General features: G+C 39.1%; 1 protein-coding gene across 1 annotated transcript in view; it reads left to right on the top strand.

The window, feature by feature from the left end:
• FYB2 (FYN binding protein 2) overlaps positions 1-13,611 on the top strand; it is a 160,162-nt gene that overhangs the window by 56,394 nt on the left and 90,157 nt on the right. The window lies entirely within an intron of this gene.

Raw genomic sequence — 13,611 nt, 5'->3', positions numbered from 1 at the left:
ATCAGCTATGTTTTATCTAGACAGCTTTGCTGATATTGGCTGGGGCTGCACACTTGACTGGGTCAGCTTGAAGTTAGCTAGTCTGTATTGCCTTGGCTGGGATGACTGGGGCAACTTACTCGGTGTACGTGTCTTTTATTCTCCAGCAAACTAGCCCAGGGATGCTCTCCCACCAGTCAAAGAAGACAAGCAAGACAAGCCCAATCTCATGGGCACTTTTCAAGCCTCTGCTTCTGTGATGTGTGCTAACATCCCACTGATCAAAGCAAGTCATGTGGCCAAGCTCAGAGTCAGAATGGGAGGACATTGAAAATGTCCAGGGCACAGGGCAGGGATCCAGGAAGGGGTGAAGAATGGGGGCTAAGTCCATTCTTATTTCATTTTCTCAAATCTGTCCCTGAAGAAGAAACATCTGAAATCTGTATTGAGGATGAAGATTTTCTGGATGAGTTGCAAAGGGGCACTGTAGACAGATGCAGGAGGTATGAAGTGATATGTTGTATTGAAGGAACCTAGGAATTTTAGAGTATAGAAAGGAGTGGAATGAAATGGGATTGTAGAGGTCGATAGAAACCAAATAATGGAACATCTTATATACCCAGGAATTGATCAGACAATCTTGTTCACCAAGGAGCTGATTGTGTGGTCCTGGGTGCTATTCATGCCCTCAAGGAACTCTTGCTTTACTTATCCATTTGAAAGAGTTAAATGACAGCACAAGGTAGGTCAGTGGAGTTGCATTTTATGTGCGTTTATGTTAAGAGAGAACAATTAGATGGCTCAGGCAATGATTTCCACTAATATTTGCTCAACGAGTATAATGGAGGGGACCATGGAACTCTGTTGTGCTCTGGGTTGGTCTCGGTTCAGTTCCCTCATACCCCACATACTGTGAACATCTCAGTATGAGTATGAGTGTGCTGTGATTGTAGTGTTTAACTTGTTATTAGCTGCTGTCGAGTTGGCTCTGATTCATGGTGACCTTATGTATAAAAGAACAAAACATTACCTGGTTCTGTGCCATCTTCATGATAGTTGGCATGTTTGAGTTCATTGTTCAGCCACTGTGTCGATCCAGTCACTGAGGACCTCCTTCGCCTTGGCTGACCCTCCACTTTACTAACCGTGATGTCCTTTACTAGCAATTGGTCTTTCCTGATGATGTGTCCAAAGTAGTCTCACATTTCTCCCTTCTAAGGAGAATTCTGGTTATATTTCTTCTGAGACTGATTTGTTTGTTCTTCCAGCAGTAAAATGGTATAATCAATATTCTTAGCTAACACTCCAGTTCAAATGGATCAGTTCTTCTTCTGTCTTCCTTTTTCATTGTCCAGATTTTGCATGCATATAGGGCAACTGAAAAGACCGTGGCTTGGGTTAGTTGTACCTTAGAAATCAAACTACAACTTTGCTTTTTAAAACTTTAAAGAGATCTTTTGCAGCAGAGTTGCTAGATATGTATTTTTGCTACAACTTGGCTCTAAACCAAATTGACTCCTTGATCAGGTACTTTAAGAAAAGAAACAGTAATCTGCTTTACCATGGAGGACAAGCTTGCTGTGGTGGGCCTACTTGTAGGCAGCAGTCTCCAATGCGTCACTTTCTTCAGGGACTTACAAGGGTAATTTTGACTATACTGTCCTTCAGCGCCTGACTTTAGAACCTGATCCTCAACTGAGATGAGGCCCCATTGTGCATCAATTATGGTATGGCCATAGTGCTCTAAGAGAGAATGACAAAAGTGATGAAGAGGGACCAGAAGGGTCAGGGCAGCTTCATGGAAGATGAAAGAACTTGAGATGTATTCTAAATGATCGGTAGGATTTAAATAGGTTTAATCATTTGTTCCTCTTATTAAGCTATCAGCTAGGTTAGGGCAGGATATTGTTCGTGGAAATGACCACATTCCTGACTTATAGTTGAAATTCAAAAAATGGGTGGATGGATGGATGGATGGATGGATGGATGGATGGATGGATGGATGGATGGATGGATGGATGGATGGATGGATGGGTGGGTGGGTAGGTGGACATTCATCATACAGAAAGAACAAGATTGAAAGCTAGGAAGTAAAATAAAGAGGAAATAAAATGCCAAGAGTATTTGCCTTTTTAAAATGAGAGATGAGGCCAGATCCCAAAGAGCATTAAGTGTCATGCTAAGAAGTTCATATTTTTTCTTGTCAGAGATAAAAATTAGTTTGAACAATTGAATGCCTTGATGCCCAGTGGCTTGGCTACAGCTTCTATGGAACCTGGCACTTTTTTGAGGAGAACATCTTCTGTGTTTGTGGTATTAATCTTTAATACAGATATTAGTTTGTAATAGAATATATAGGATCTCATCATTGGAAGGGGGCTTGAAAATTATCTTATGTAGTCAGTGTATAGCCAAATGTTAATGAAAGCCTGGGTTTTGAATCCAAGTTCTACCACTTAACACCTGCATAACCTTGGACAAATGCCTTAACCTCTATAAACCTCAGTTTCTACTTTTCGTAAAATAGGGATACCGACAGAATTTAATTTATACAACTGTGGTAAGTATTAAATGAAATTATGGTTCTAAAGTGCTTAGTGCAGTGCCTGGCGTCTAAAAAGTGCTCAAACAAATCATAGCTATTATATAATCTCCCACCAAGGACAGGAATCTACGCTTAGAAGCCTAGTTTCCTTAAAAATCCATTGATGGGAGCTCAATACCTGAACACTGCAGTGTTTTTTCTTTGTTGGGGTAGATTTTATTCATTCAACACATATCCGTTGACCATCCACTGTATGTTACAGACATTGAGAATACAGCAGTATACAAAGCAGACAGAAATCTCTTACACACACACACTCATAAAATTCTTGGAAAGTCCTTCTTTAAGTTGAGCTGGGTGAAAAAAAAAAAAAAATGACCCTCCTATCCTAAACTCCCGACCATCTGTCCAAGATCTACTCTTTGGTGCAGCAGACACTGCATCTACCTCTTCTTTGCATGACAGCTCTTAAAACATCTAAAAGACTACATTCTCCTCGAAACTAAAATTCTCATTGCTTTCAACCATTATTTACCCAAAAAAGAACTTTTGTGTTTTAGCTGTATTTCTATGGCTGTCTTTTTTAATCATTTTGTCAAGAACTCAGTATACCTGCAATAGCTACATTTAATTTCTGGATCTCTTCATATTGTATATTAAATGTAAGAAGCAGAATTGTATAAGAAGTAAGTACAGGCGCTGGGTTCAGATTAGCATAGATTCAAATCCTTCCTCCACCCCTTACAAGTGGCCTCGGGCAAGTCACTTAACCGCTCAGAGCTTTGATACCCATATCTGAAAAATGGGCACAATGATAGTATTGACTTCATTGCATTATTGTGACGACTAAACAAGATAAATAATGTAAAGCATGGAGTACACAGAAGATGCTCCATGAATCTCAGTTTCTTCAACCCTTGGCCTCTCTATCTCTTGTTATTTCTAAAATATTAATGTCTGATTCATACTTAACAGTGAGATGGCTCTTTGGAGCTTCTTCTTTGTCATCACTGTATTATGCAATCCAAGCCAACTGGCATCCCTCCCAACTAACCAGTCCCTGTTTGCATGAGTAAAGTAGGTTTAATCCTACGGCAGCAATCGGCACATGGTCCCTGTCAGTACTTAGCAGAATTGGTTGATGTTTTATTCATTAGCTATAAATACGGCTTTTCCTCCATTAAGAAGTGTCAGACGGTAGTCCTGACTCAGGGAATCTCTGACTCAGACATGTAAGGAAGGAAGAAGCTTTTTAGTTCAGGAGTAGAGAAGATTCTGTGTTTCTCAGATGAAGATCTATGGATGGATTCTTATTTCACAAGTTTTTCCCTCCTGAACTTTTTAATTTCGTATTTTCACTTTGATGATAATTTTTTTAAAAACTAACATAATCCTATTTTCAGTCTTCTGAATGACCTCTTTCATACTTTTGGAATATGCTCTTGTATTTGTGTTTATGGTGATAATTCTACCTCATGCAGAGTGGGAAACTCAAATGCCTTTTGGGGTTGGACAAAGTATGTGACTTTGTTGATTGGTCTCTGTTAGTCAATAGAAGTGGTAGATGCTGTGGAAGTAAAACTTTCAAAGTAAAATAATAATAATAGTAAAAGTATTATGTCAAACAAAATGCATCTGCAGTCCTTATTTGAATAGTGGTAAATGCTTTAAGGAGTCCCTGGGTGGAGCAAACAGTTAAGGTGCTCAGCTGCTAATTGAAAGGCTGGTGGTTCAAGGTTCAAGTGCACCCAGAGGCAACTCGGAAGAAAAATCTAGCAACCTACTTCCAAAAATCAGCCATAGAGAACACTTTGATACACATAGAAATGCCATTAGTCAGAATCACCTTGACAGCAACATTTTTTTTTAAGTGCTATAAAGAAAAAATTTAAAGGAATATTAGGATAGTAACTGGGAACTGGAAGTGGAATACAGGAAGTTACTTTAGCTAGGATTGTCAAGAAAGGCTTCTCTGAGGAGCTGGCATATGAGTTGAGACCTAAAAGGTAAGGACCCCATCATAGGGAAGTCCAGAAGAACATTCTAGGAGAGGGAACAGTGGGTACAAAATCTTAAGGTAGGACCTCCCTTGGCATGTTTAAAGAACCAGAAAGGAGGCAAGAATAGCTAAGACACAGTGAGCTAGGGCAATGGTCGTGGAGAAGCTTGAGAGGCGTGGGATGAATTTAGATTTTGCTCAAAATGGGAAGCCATTGGGGAGTTTTAAGCCAGGAAGTGACATGAGCTGACTTTTATTTTGTAAAGATTACTCTGGCTGCTGTACAGATAATAGATTCAATGGGGAAACAGGAGGACAGTCTAGGAAGCCATTGCAACAACAATAACAATAGCAGCCAACCACCACATAGTGTCTGTTCTAAGTAGTTTACATGTATGACTCCATTTATGATGGTCTTATGAGATCTTATCCAGCTTTATAGATGAGGAAACTGAGTCAGAGAGAAGTTAAGTAAAGGCATGGACTAGGTGGGAGAACTGAAGATTTAAAAAAGATAATGGGTTCAAGTTATATTTTGGAGGAAAACAGCAATTACTGGATCAGTTGTGAGAAGCGAGATGTGAAGGAAAAAGAGGAATCAAGGACAACTCCAGGATCTCTTAAGGGTGATTTTTAAAATATTTGCAATTACAGTGTTCTTTCCTGAATGGCTTCACTCCAAGTCATTAAGACCCGTCGACTTGATCTGATTGACAAACAGCAAAGCAGGCTCTTTGTAACGGTATTTGGCAGGTGAAAGCGGGCCCAGAGGCTCCAGTCTGCCAAATTGCAATGTTGTGGGAGAATAATGAAGATCAAACCAAAACCAAACCAAACCCACTGCCGTCGAGTCAATTCCGACTCGTAGCAACCCTATAGGACAGAGTAGAACTGCCCCGTAGTTTCCAAGGAGCACCTGGCAGATTCCAACCACCGACCTTTTGGTTAGCAGCCGTAGCACTTAACCACTACACCACCAGGGCGTCCATAATGAAGATAAGGAATAGTTTAAGTCTGTGCACTATGGAGTTTTAGATCCATTCAGGTGACTTCCCCTTAAGCCACTTCATAACTTCTTATTATCCCTTTTTAATTGAACTTCAGGGGACACACAAGGCCACTGTTTGGTCTGCCTCTTACAAGGGTAGTAGTGGTAGGAACAGTGGATTCACTTAGAGGTTCTCTCTTTCATGTTTTCAAGTATTCCTCCTTAAAATAAAATTTAAAAAAAAAGTTTTTCATCTATAGGTTCTATTTCTTGAGCACTTTCCATAGACAAAGACTTATGCCCTATACTTGTGTCCACTCTCCCATTTTTAGACTCCCAACCACCCCATGAAGCAAGTGGCTAGTGGGCTTTCACTTATCTTCAAAGAGTCAGGTTAAATAATCCATATAACTGATGATCAGCAGAGCCAGGGTTTGATCACATCAACCTTGCTCTATAGCACAGCCTCTTAGCCACAACCCCAGACTGCCTTACTGAGGATTCACATGGAAGTTTTATCTACGACCAAAGAAGGCGAGGTTTAATAGACTCATAACCTGCTCTACAAATTGAGCCTTGATTTTCTCCAGGCAGAGGTTCTTGAATGCCTGACTTAGGATTTCATTTTTTATCTGTGGAGAGATCTGTGTGAAAGAGGCTGGCCAGGTGGAGGCACAGTATGAAAGGGTTTGGAGCCAAACCTTGCCACTTCTCTTCTGACCCATTTGGATGATATGCTAGAAAAAGTAGTGTTTTAAGACAAAATCAGGCAATCACAAATTGCAGAGTTGGGTCCTGTTTTCTTACATAGGTATATTCAGAAGAGTCTCTGGGAGATGCAAACAGTTAGTGCACTCAGCTGCTAACTGAGTGGTAGTTTGAGTCCACTCAGAGGTGCCTCAGAAGAAAGGCCTGGCTCTCTACTTCCAAAAATATGTGTTGACCATCCTATGGGCCACAGTTCTACTCTGACACACATGGTGTCACCATGAGTTGGAATCAACTCAATGACAACTGGTTAACTGGTTATTTTCAGAAAGGGTGATTGGAAATTCGTATTTGGATATGGTAATGTGATGGGCATTGCTCAGCACTTTCACATCTGTTAGACTCAAATTAGTCCCATGATCATGGAAGGAAGTAGATATTAATCACCGTTTTGCAGACGAGAAACCAAGGACTCAGAGAGTTTCATGATTTGCCCTAAAATACAAGGTAATACAGAGTTCCTCCAGGCTGTGAGCTCAGGACTGCATATTTATGAAGATTTTCAGCCACATTGCCTGTGTCTCAGTCAGATTTTTCCCCATGTCTTATTGCCATATGAGGTATTTTTAGAGATGTCTATTAGACTATAAACTGTAGGAGGGAACGGATCATCTGTCCTAGGACCTAGCATATAATGGACTTGCAAGTGATCATTCTTTAGTGACTGAGTAAGTGATGGACCAAGGGAATGGCAGATGGATAGAATGATGGTGAAAAAGAGAGATGGATAGAATGACATCACCTTCCATTAACTTTTATATAAAGAAAAAGTTCCAAGATTCTGTTATACTATATTTTGCATTGATTTACATATCCAATGTCATAACCTAATATGAAATAAAGCTAAATAATTAGGAGCTCTTTATTTATCCTTGCATATCAGGTAAAGGCTACTGCCATGTGCAAATAGACTCACACAGAATCCTCTCTTTGCTCCACTCCTTAGTCTAACTTCAGCACCAAGTGGTACTCTGCCGAGAAACTTTTCCTTATTATTTTAATCTTCAGGGTAAGTGGATAAAACCATGAGTGCAAGTTACTTGTGCCTGCTTCTGCCAGCGAGACTCCACTTGTTCAAAACTTTATTTTGAAGATTGAATTCCAGGAGTCCAAACAAAATTAGAAAATGCCTGGTGTTGTAAATAAGCTTTAACGCTCACATTGCATTGAAGGAGCTGTTGCTGCTTTTTGCACACAATGTTGAAGAGATCGTAAGAAACATGGTCATGTTCTGTATTAAGTTACTAGAGGCTTTCTATAAGAAAGTGCGAAAGATAAGAACCTGATGCTTATGCCAGTAAGAAAAAGAGAATTTTGCAAATTGCAAACCTCGAAAGCTTATTTTTGAAAAATACAATAATTTTTGTCCTCCAATATAATAATATTACCAGCATATTTTCGTGGAATATCTGTGTACAGAAAGCAAATATCTCACTCAGTAGCCACAATGTAGCTTTAAGGTGGTGTTTATTATCACCCTTTTTATAGATTAGGAAACTGAGGATTAAGTTATTTATTCAGTACTTTATAATTAGAAAGTCAGAGAGCTAGGATGCAACCTCAGATCTGTTTCACTCCAAGCTCCAGGTCTATCATCCTATACTGCCTTCTAATAATGTCTACAATCCTAGAGATAGACTAAAGGCAGATATTTTCGTGGAAATAAAGAAATTGGAAGCATAGATATACTTAAATCATAGTTATTTCTTCCCTGCAATTCAAGTTCTTTTTATGCTATATTATATCAAGGCTGATCTAAAATCTGGTTTTAATGGACTGGGAGAAAGGATAGACATTCTCAGGTAGCAAAGAGGGATGTTTAAATACATCTACAGTATCTTTTTTCCCTTTTAACATTAATCCTGTGACTGCCTCTCTGTAAAGACAGTTCATCTGAATGATGACTTTTTTTTTAACGTTTGGTCCCAATTCTTTCGTTATGATCACCTAAAGTCAGATATTTATTCATTTCTGACAAAAGTAGTCCAAGAAATTGATTAGACGTCTTCTTTCAATTTTTCCACAAATTGTTTCTTATTAATAAAGTTAATTTACCATAGACCCGATGAGATTGTTAGGTCATTGGAGCATGAGGTACATGGCATAGTCTATAATTTAAGCTTCTCTCCATTACTTCATGCAAGGGGAGGGAAACCCAGTAGCGAGGGGGAAAGTTACTGAGGCATTAGAATTCATAACTTTTCCTTTCCAGCAAAATGAAGTGTTCGTACATCTTTAAAAATATTACAGAGAGCATGCAAAAAAAAGGAAAAAAAAACCCTGAAAATATTCAAAATGGTCAATAAAAAGAGGGAAAACAATTGAGTGGAGCGTGACTGTGGAATAATAATAAATGGAGAAGGTGGGGAAAGAACTCACACCTTTACATATCCTATGATAACAAATATGTAAATACACAGGAATGAGAAAAAATCAGGATCAGGAAGAAAGGATACCAAAACTTTAACATCGCCCCGTGTTAAGGTGGTAGAATTATGGGTAATTTGTTCCCCTCCCTACTATTCATATTTGGCGTGATTTAGGTGTTACTTTTCCATTTCTTATGGATACATTTGAAGTTCTCTTTGTTTACTCCCCAATCCCATTTCCTTTCTTCCTTCCCAGAGGCCACTACTACCATGAATTTACAAGTGTATCAATTTAGTGCAATTTTTATACATTAACTACCAGTCATATATCCACTAAAGACATAGTATTTTAAAATTTTGTATAAATGGCTTATTACCTTATCCTCCTGCAATTTGATTTTTTTTCAAAGCTGTGTCCACATTCTATCCAGGTTGATGCATGTAAGTCTAGTTTATTTATTATAATTGTTGCATTGTATTCCATCATATGAAAATATCATGCTCTGTTCATGAGCTCCCTTACTGAAGGACATTTAGATTGTTTTAGATTTTCGACATTTCAGATGAAGCTGCAGGATCCATCCTTATATGTCTCCAGGTGAATATAAGTTAGTGTAGGGCATTTACTAGCGTATTTACTTAGAAGCAGAATTGTTAAATAACAGTAAATAAACAAATTCAGTTTTTGTAGATATTGAAAAACTGTCCTCCAAAATGTTTGTGCCTATTCGTGCTCTCAAACTAGTATAGCGAGTTCCTATTTCTCTGTAGTCTTACCAATATGAGGTATTATTTTCAAACTTCGGGATTCTTGCCTAACTGATGGGTGTGAACTAGATTCTCATTGTTTTGATTTCCATTTCCCTCTTTACTATAAGGTTGGGAATTTATTTTTTAAGCCATTCGATCTTACTCTTCTGTGATGTCTATCATAGCCTTTTATTCAATTTTCTATTAGTTTGTTTCTTTCCTATTGACCAACAGGATTTCCTGATAGAGTTTAGATGTTAACTTTTTGTTTGTTACATTTCACCATTAAGTATATTTGTTGGAGGTTAACCTAGTTAAGAAAGTTTATCTATATAGAATGCCCTTTTGTACCTATTTAAATAATCTGGTTTTTTCTCTTTTATTCTTTCAATGTGATGAATTGTAATGATAGATTTTCTAATGCTAGACTATCTTGCATTCTTGGAATAAATTTTAGTTGTTCTTAGAATAAATTTCAGTTATTCTTGAGTTACTTTTAGTTAAAAATTAATCCATTTTACTGGTATTTTATTTAGTGAGTTTAGGCTAAAATCTCTTGACGTTTGGGCTATATTTTTCTTTTTTTGTTTGATCATTTTGTGGTTTTCACATCAATATGATACTAACCTCCTAAAATGAGTAGGGTAGGTTTTCCTTTTTCTATTCTCTGAAACTATTTGTTAAAACGTGACTGTAAGTAGAAGAAAAATATAGAACAAAATGCAAATTCATAAAAAAGACCAAACTTACTGGTCTGATAGAGACTGGTGAAACTCCCAAGACTAAGGCCTTTAGATACCCTTCAAATCTAGAACTGAACCCACTCTCTGAGATCACCTTTCAGCCAAACAATGGACAGGCCTATGAAGTGAATAATAACACCCATGAGGAGCATGCTTCTCAGAACAGCCAACCACACAAGACCAAAAGGGCAGCATTTGCCCAAAAACAAAGTTCAGAAGGCAGGAAGGGGCAGGAAAGATGGGCAAATGGAAATGGGGAACTTGGGGGAAATAGATTGTTGTCACATTGAGGGGATGGAAACTAGTGTCACAAAACACAGCATATTAATTGCTGAATGGAAAACTAATTTGCTCTGTAAACTTTCACCCAAGCCAAAATAAAATATTAAAAAAAAAAAAAAAACTTGGCTGTAAAATTATTTGATTGAGGGCAAGAAGACAGGTAGCTTGATGGTGGAGGTCAAGAGTGGGGAGGACACCCAGGGGCTCCCAGAGCAAAATGAAAAGAGGCCTTTGGGTCCCCAACTTCCTTTAGGTAAGAAGCAGGCTGAGAAACCACTAAGCTATAAACACAGGTCATTTCTCATTGAAAAGCAAGAATGACATAGACTATGGACCTAATTACCCAGAAGTTATAACCAAGGGCCATGGAGAATCATTCCCAGTGAGCAGGATCCAGTCCTTATTAAGAAACTGGTGATATATCCCTGGCTGGATTTTAGAACTATAATGGCCATTGACTGGTATATGCCTCTCCTACTCTCACCATTTTTAATATGAGAAACTATTGCCGTTATCTTATCTCTGTATAACCATTGCATATTGGATATGTCCCCCCTACCAAACCAACTACCACCGATTCAATTCTGACTCATAGCAACCCCATAGGGTTTCCAAGGCTGTAAACCTCTATGAAAGCAAACTGCCACATCTTTCTCCCTTGGAGCTGCTAGTGTTTTTGAACTGCTGACCTTTCAGTTAACAGTCAATGGCTTTAACCACTGTGCTGTAAGGGCTTTTTATTAGATGTGTTGGGGGGATAATCATCTATTTAGTTCACAGATCTTCAAATTGAGAGGAACTGCACTCAAATGAGCTATATATAAGAAACGCTACTCAAGAACCCTCATTCATACTTTGACCTGACCTGGAGGATAAGATTCTGCACTTTGAACTGGTCCCATAATGGGAATAAGAATTGGGGGTCTAAAGAAGGAGATGAATATATTTTACATGTAGAAAGGGACATGCATTAATTTGGTCAGAGGATAGATTTTTGTAGATTTTATTTTCCAGAGATGGACAAAACAATATGTTCTGCAGTGTGGCTTTTCCACTACTCCAACCAGTGAAGTCTAATATCCCTCCCCTTGTATCTAGGCTGACCTTAGGGACTAGCTTGAAAAATAAAATGCCGTAGATGTGACATTCTGAGACATTTGATGTTAGTTTATAAGAAACCTTAGAGCTTCTCTGTCAATATCTTGGAATATTTGCTATTTGGGCACTCTCTCTAGAACATAGCCACCATGTTGTGAGAATCTCAAACCACATGGAAAGGTCATGTGACTGACAGCCCTGGCTGAACTCCTAGATAACCACGAGAATCAACTGCACCAATTCAAGTTAAACTTAGAGATGACTACACTCGATCAAAATCTTATTGTAGCAGAGAGAAATAGAGTGTGATGATTAAGAATGTGTGTCAACTTGGCTGGGCAATGATTCTTAGTGGTTTGGCAGCTGTGTAATAATGTAGTTTGGCAATTATGTAATGATGTAATTTGGTAGCTATGTAATGATGTAGTCATCCTCCATGATGTAATCTGATGTGATCACCCAGTCAGTTGTAAGGGGCATTTCCTCGGGGGTGTGGCCTGCATGCAATATATATATGGGCATTCTGTCAAAGCTCGTCTGCTTGCTCTGGATCCTGCATCCACCTCATCATTATCTGACCTCTGGTTCATGGGACGTGAACCAGCTGCCTGCCGTATTACCTGCCAATCTTGTGATTCATCAGCCTCCACAGCCGGTCAAACAGCAGCCTGCTATCTTACCTGCCAATCATGGATTCATCAGTGCCTGAAGCTACGTGAGTCAGGAGAAGCCTCCAGCCTGACACTTGACCTGTGGACTTGGGACTTGCCAGCCTTTACAACCACATGAGCCTTTTCCTTGAGATAGATAAATATATATATATATATTTCACTAGTTTTATTTCTCTAGAGAATCCAGCCTGAGACATTTCGTACTGAAAGTGGTTCTAGAGAAACAAAGTTTCAAGGATGAATTTTCTAAATCAGTTCTCAAGTTTGACTACTCTGAAAGGTGCTGATGACTCTGCCTCCAGTAGTAAAGAGGGCACTGTTAATCCATGGTGTGATGTGGCAATATTGGTACACAAAATATCACCATCAATAAATCAAGTACTGGTGAGAGGTGAGGCTCTGAGTGACCGCGTGTTTGTTACTTTCTACAGTTTCGTAAGAGTGAGAAATATATGGAAGTTGGTTGGTTGGTCTTACTTTCACTGGACAAAGTGGTGAAAAAAAGAGATAGTCTCAGGGCTTCAGAGTCACATCTCAAGCACTGCATAAAAGACATGAAAGTTGCCACTTATGCCCTGAAAGAAAGCCTCATTTCTTGCAGTAACAGAACTGATATTGTCGAAAACCAAACCCATAGTGTTATCGCAAGAATGGCTTAATTACAACACCAACTGAATTCCCTACCTCGAATGTGCCTGAAGTTAAAATGAGAGCATTACTTAGGAAGAAATGGGATCCTGAAACTTAGGATGGGGACATATGGGCAGATGATCGGGAAACTGGGGACACTGAGCCTCTAATTCCATTGAATCATTCATGCCAACAGAACTAGTCGTCTAACTCCCGTCTGAAAAGATCACTCCATCTTTGTCTGCTAAGCAACCCTGCCCAGTAAAACCATTATCCCTTCCACCCCCATCTGATGAGATTAACCCAGCTGTGCCTGAAGAGCCTTTGACATATCACCTGGGGCTGGCCTGGGGCATTGCCTGGAGCATTGCCTGAGGAAGATGTCTTACAATATCTTCCTGAATGTTCCAAGAAAGCTCCCCCACCACCCATTTTTGCTTCTAGGCCAGTAACTAAAACTAAGCCCCAGTGAGACCCAAAAGGTGAAGTCAAAGTGTGACCCAGGAGGAGGTACGCTACACCTCATAAGAATTGCTTGGCTTTTCTAATATGCAAAAACAAAAACCTAGAGAATATGTATGGGAATGGCTCTTAAGGGTGTGAGATAATGGAACATAAAGTGGGTCAGTCTTAGTTTATTGATATGGGCCTACTAAGCCAGATTATTCCTTTAATGTTTCAGCTGGAGAGGTTAGGAAAGGATATAATAGTTTATTTGGTTAGTTTACTGAAGGAACACCAGAAGGACATTTCCTTCAGCTGACAAAGCCAGCAGTACACTTTCACTGA

This window comes from Elephas maximus, chromosome 3, assembly GCF_024166365.1.
Source record: "Elephas maximus indicus isolate mEleMax1 chromosome 3, mEleMax1 primary haplotype, whole genome shotgun sequence".
Taxonomy (NCBI): Eukaryota; Metazoa; Chordata; class Mammalia; order Proboscidea; family Elephantidae; genus Elephas; species Elephas maximus.
This window is presented reverse-complemented; position numbering and strand designations above follow the sequence as displayed.